A 6,000-nucleotide genomic window follows, 5' to 3' on the forward strand; every position below is an offset into this window, starting at 1 on the left:
TCACTCTATAACAAACGTCCTCTTACACCACCAGAGGGATCTGTCACTTGCTGGCACAACTGACGCTGTCATTTTAGGGAGGACACTCTCCGCTCACAGGTTAGCATGCTAGCAAAGAGCAGCAGCCTGCTATTTTAAGAGTGTGTTGCTCTGCATTTGTGTGCTCACATAAATGCTATCTAACTGTCAGCAAGATGAGATGAGCAGATGAGGTAGCAGCTAGGATACATGGTTGTCATAGCACTGGGGGAGCCAAACATGCACCCAGTCCGTTGTCAATGTGTAAACAACAGACAGAAAGTAAATAAAAGTAGTTGCTTTGGAGAAATCATCTGTTAGCCCATCACGCCTGAAAACTCCATCAAGACAGAGGACAGCAACTATGTGCATCCAAGTCTGATAAGCATACTGATAGGTAGTAAGTGGGCACAGACACACACATGTGGACCTCACACACACACACACACACACACACACACACACACACACACACACACACACACACACACATATATCCCTGCATCTGGAGCAAATGTGTGGCTGACACATGCAGGCCTAGCAGGGTGTAGGGAGAGGCAGGATGAAGCATGTGAAATCTCTGCCCCCGTATCCTCTTCCCACAGTGGGAGACATCTTGGGTGTCACGTTGACGAATGACAGGTATTTTAAAAGGAAAGGTGAGCACTCACACACCCAATTTTTCACTCAACGAGAAAACAGACAGCCACTTAAGTCAGTAATAAGACAGCATTTCAACTTCATTCTCACCTGTAAAGCGGAGAGGACGAATGTGTGAATATGTTAGTGTGGGATGTGGGTGCTTTATCACACCACATCGATCTCCAGGTCCAAAAAGAAATTCTTGTCAGGGATGAAACTGATCCAAGAGGGAAAAAAACAAAATCTCTGCATGTGAAATTCTGCATGGAGTCAAAGTACAATATTAATCTTCCATTCAAGGAAACTTAGACCAGTATATTTGCTTTGTAATCAGGTGCCAGAGCCTGATATGGTAGCTGCTGTGAAACAGCTGTATTATGAAAGTCGATCATTCTGATATTTGAGTTCATTGACAGCTGCACTGATTTCTTTTTTTTTTAATCGGCTTGAATCATTTGTTCAAAAATGACAAATGCTTGACTCGAGGAGGGGATGGATGGTTACACCCAACAAAAACAGAGAAGAAGGGGACTGACAGAAAGAGAGATCTAGCATTACTTTGCCCCGTCAAGCTGCTGAAGCCGTAGAAGAAAAATATATTAGATGTGTTGACTTTACTCGCTCAGGTGGACGGAGCCAAGAGTCCTGAGGAATCCTGCTTTTCAAAGCAGGAGAAAATGATCTACCCATGTTCCTGCAGCTTTCTCCATCTCCAGCTCCGTTCACCCGCTTTTCTCTGGGGTTCATAAATACCACATACAAGTGTATACACACACACACACACACACACACACACACACACACACACACAGGAGTGAAAAAAAATCTGCACTATGTTGCTTTGGATTAGCTTCCACATCATGTGCCTTCAGCTGCTCCTGGCTCTACCTCCCTCACTTTGTTACTCATGGAAGCAGGGTGTGATGCAATTAAATAATGATGATTAATTTGCACAAACAGGGAAGCGATGACTGCGCTCCAGATGAAAAGCACCTCACCTCATTAGACACATTCATCTCTCACATTTCTCCCAGCTTAAACCTGATGTTCCACGTTCTCTTTGACCCCGGTGAACAGTGAGGATTCAGAGGCCTTCTTCATGGACCCATTCCAGTCATTTGCGGTGAGAGTGAGAAGTAGGTCAAGTGGCTGACACTGTTTCAGTGTGCAATAGGGGCATACTTTAAGTCTATTGAAGCAGTTACGATAAGCAATCTGTATGGGACTCTCGCTTTCACTTCCAGGCTTGTTGCTGCTTGAGAGCGGAGAGCAGATGAGCTTACAGAGGGTGGAGCTCATTATTATTGTCAAAGCTATTGTTTCCTGTCACACCTTGCTCACAATGGGCTTCAGTGGCAAATCAAGCCTATCATCGCTTTAATCCTCAATAAACCGCAGAGAAGACGCAGCTTTAAGCTACCTCACTTCTCCCTTTAAACCTGAGTTATTTTACAGATCAGTCTTCATGAAAAATCATATTTGTCTCGACTTTGCATGGCGCTGTATTTCAAAGTTATTGTGCCCTATTAACAGCAGACAAAAATATGCCATTCGTATTTTTTTCACACAAATGTTTTTATGCATGCGGTGGCGTCAAAGCGAAAAAGGAAAATATTAGAAGTGACAAACGCATTGGGAGACTTGGCGAGGGCAGTGCCGAGGAAGACGGGAACCGAGGAGCGCGCTGCTTGCTTTGGCATCCACACTTGGCTCTGAATCCAAGTCGCTATTAAAGCTCACTGGCTCCGTATAGCCCACCTCTTGTACCTCGTATTAAATCCTCGGCACGGGCTGTTTTTCTTGCTCTTTTTTTTTTTCTTGCTGCAACCCACGGGCCAGTTGTAAACCGAGGAGGCTGACACCTGTCTGCGGTGTCCGCCGCTCTGATCCAGCGCGTCCCGGTGATTCAGCGACTCAAACACCCACTTTCAGTCACACGACCTCAGCCTTTAATAAAGTAATGATAGTCATTGCCTTCATTTAAAACAAATGGCAGGTAATGGACAGCCCGTCACAAAAAGCGCTGTGAGTCACTTACTTCTCGTCTCAGGAAATAAGTGGTGCGTAAAATTGAAATCTGCTCTCCACAGAAAACAGGAACACGCTGAGTGTGTAATAAACAGGCACAGTGACCCACTAATTATAAACTTACCCCAGTATCACGTTGCAACTGTCGCTGTCTCTGAATTGAAGAAGACGTCCCCTGAGAGAGAATCACACCAATTAATCTTTAGGTTGTCTTCCGTCAGAAATCGTCTTATCCAAACGCAGAAGTGTCTCGTCTTTCTCACGTTCGCCTCGTTAAAATGTTTAAAGACAAGAAAAATCCCTGCCACATAGTCAAAAGAGAGGGGAAACCGAGAGAAGGTGAACCACTGCACCCATCCGCGCCCGAAGCTCAAACCAACTGAAAACCGTCCAATACATCCATAGGTTGTAAAGCGAGCCCGGGGTAGGCTACTCCCCATTAAAATGAAACCCAGATTTTCCCAACCATGTGTGCCGGAGAGAGAGAGAGAGAGGGAGAGAGAGAGGGGTGGGAGTGTGGGTGGGAGGGGGGCTAAATAGAAAAGCCCACTGTATTTTGTTAACGTTAAGTTGAATTTCACCTGTAATTTTGTGATGCGCATAATTTAGGTTTGCAGCCAGAATAAGGCGCAAACGAAAATAAACACTTGACCAAACTACCACTTGCTTCAAGATTTTTTTTCCCCCTCAAACAACACAACTGGTCTCACTTTTACAACAAATACCTCCGCCGCTTTACGGACTGATTGTTACTGTGCTGCCTGCTCTAAATGCCCCATGGCTCGCTGTGTTCACAGGCAGCCATATGGAGGTCGTAATGAGAACACAACGTTGAACCTGTTGAAACAGAGTGGGCCTAGCGGGGCTCCGGGGCCCACAGAAACAAGAGGCAGATGCAGAATGTTATAACTTATTAATCCTAATAACGGTCCAACACATGTTGGATTTATTAGCGCACGCCTGTGCGTCAAGGCACCAAAAATGTCTTGATGGTTTTATTAATATGTAATGACAAAGGTAGCATCAAATTAAATTTATCATGATATTGGCTCGTCGTTGCATCATGAAAATGGTCTCTTCTCTGTGTGTGTGTGTGTGTGTGTGTGTGTGTGTGTGTGTGTGTGTGTGTGTGTGTGTGTGTGTGTGTGTGTGTGTGTGTGTGTGTGTGTGTGTGTGTTTGTAGAGAGAGAGAGAGAGGTTCATTTTGGCACAGAAAATGTGGCCCAGCGCCCTCGGCCATGACAGCAGCACATTAACTCATTAACTGCATTCATATGGCTTTATACCCTCTGTTAGTGTGTAGGTTAAAGAGCAACAGCTAAATGTGGTTTGTCATGATGAGTGTTTGCAGTTTTTCAGCCTGCCAGGGGAGAGTGTGCGTAAAAGCGCACTGGAGAGGCCACGGCAGTGACTTCAGAATTGAAACATGTAATTGTGGTCCATAGTTCTGAATTATTGACATGTATCTACACAAAGCAGTCAGCGAACATGAATGGTGACTTTTGTTGGAAGCAATAATGTGTTTTTTGGTTCGCCTGTTACAGCTTGCAAATTGTCTCAGCCAATCTCATCTGAGCACCAGCTACTTATTTTTTAAATGCGTACAGAAAAACATATGTTACACTTGTAAAAATCAACCCAGCAGAACCGCGAGGACGGCCACAATCCGTTTTATAATTCCCGTTAATTTATAGGCGACAGGCCGCGTGTTGCTTTGTGTGTTATTGCAGGTACAGCCTGCCTACCGGCGGGTCATTACCCGAGCATCACGGCCGATCAAATCCCGAGCACCTCCTGGCTCCGGTGTAAGCTGATCAACATTCCTCCTGTATTTACTGTACCATCCACTGGGGGGAACAGCCCGGCCCGGCTCTGCTCGGCCCGGTCCGGCCCGGGACCGAGATGCGTTTTGGTGCTTTTATTCCAATAATTAATCTCAAAACAAAGACCGTTTAAACATGTATTCAAACCCGCGGATAACTGAAAATAATAAGTATTAACCCCAAAGCTGTGCATCTGTGCGCGCATGCGCGCGTGTGTGACACCTATATCGGAGCACACCTGCAGCCAATAGTAATTAACATGTCAATGAGCAGAATGGGACAGAAGAAAATGACGCGGCCGGTTATTGGATTTAAACACAAACTTGTGCCAGTTCAACAAAGATAAAATCAATCTAATTAATAAAACTGGAGCCAGGATAAATGAAGTGTGGAGCTATGAAATATTGTGCAGTAGGATAAAAAGAATTACACCATTTTTTAATCGTTCAACTTCCCATCTCTGCACATTTATCTGTCTCCATTGGTATTTATTGTTATTACTCCTTTTGCTCCTCTGGCCTCCTGTCCATTCACTTTATTCCTTTATTTGTCTAAGACCAATTATTCATTTGCAATTCTTTTCTCCTCTCAAAAACTTTGTCGTGGGTTTACAAGAAGTCTAAATCAGTTTTCTAATTATTCTGCTCTATTTTTTTTTTTCATTGGCCCCTGGTCTTTATTTTTATTATCCTAGCTATTTTCTTTCCTGTTTCCAATTAAATGCTGAAGTTTTAACTGAGACAATTATTTTCAGAGTTTCTTGGAATTGAACATAATACTGTAAATCTTTGGTTCAGTAACAGGACAACAAACTGAGATATTCTACTGTCAGCTTCACCATTCACTCAGCTGCATAATGTCTCCAGCAGTCATACAGCTTTGTCTATTCAAACACTGACAGTATGGCCCATGTACATGCATTTTTCCAGAGAAGTGCCAACACTGACACATTTCTGTGAAATAAAGAAGCTCCGCCAGCAAGGCACTAATCTAGGTAGATTATCTCTCCAATTACAAGCGGGAGAGATTAGACTGCGTTAAAGACAGAATGAAAGAAAGCAAGACCAACAACAGGCAACACACTCACTTGCTGTCAGTTGGGATTCAAGCGGGGAGCTCTCCTCGGTCCTTTAGAGTTGTTGCACTTGGATCAGTGAGCTGATTTTGTCTGCAAAACAAGTCTCAGTGGTCTGTTTGTTCAAAACCCGGGGCTCTCGGCGCTGGGTTCCCTGCGGCGGACACCCTGGAGAAAATGTCAGCCTCCGGCTTTTTCCTCGCTTCATTTTTTGGCACCCCTGCTGTTGGACGCAAGGAGGGATGCTTACCTTGTCCAGAGGGGAACCCCCCACCTGTTTTTTTCAGTAGGCGAAGGGCGCCCTCTTGTGGCGAAATGATTGTAAAACTCGGGCAGACCACTTCAGCTAGGATCCACCCACACCGTTACTTTACACTTTGTCTTTGTCCAACTGTCTTGTCGGTCATGTCCACA

The 6,000-nt window shown here is 44.6% G+C and overlaps 1 protein-coding gene across 2 annotated transcripts in view; it reads right to left on the bottom strand.

Moving 5' to 3' along the window:
• The window catches only part of ntn2 (netrin 2), a 44,254-nt gene extending 38,499 nt beyond the window's left edge, over window positions 1-5,755 (bottom strand). Inside the window, exon 1 of one of the 2 annotated variants that reach the window (XM_056366213.1) lies at window positions 5,599-5,755. The gene's annotated coding sequence lies outside the window, so the exon portion shown is untranslated. Of the gene's footprint in view, window positions 1-2,812; window positions 3,186-5,598 lie in introns of those variants that run through there. The other variant, XM_056366212.1, reaches the window with a different exon arrangement.
• Window positions 5,756-6,000: the final 245 nt, after the last annotated feature.

Source organism: Seriola aureovittata, chromosome 21, assembly GCF_021018895.1.
Source record: "Seriola aureovittata isolate HTS-2021-v1 ecotype China chromosome 21, ASM2101889v1, whole genome shotgun sequence".
Taxonomy (NCBI): Eukaryota; Metazoa; Chordata; class Actinopteri; order Carangiformes; family Carangidae; genus Seriola; species Seriola aureovittata.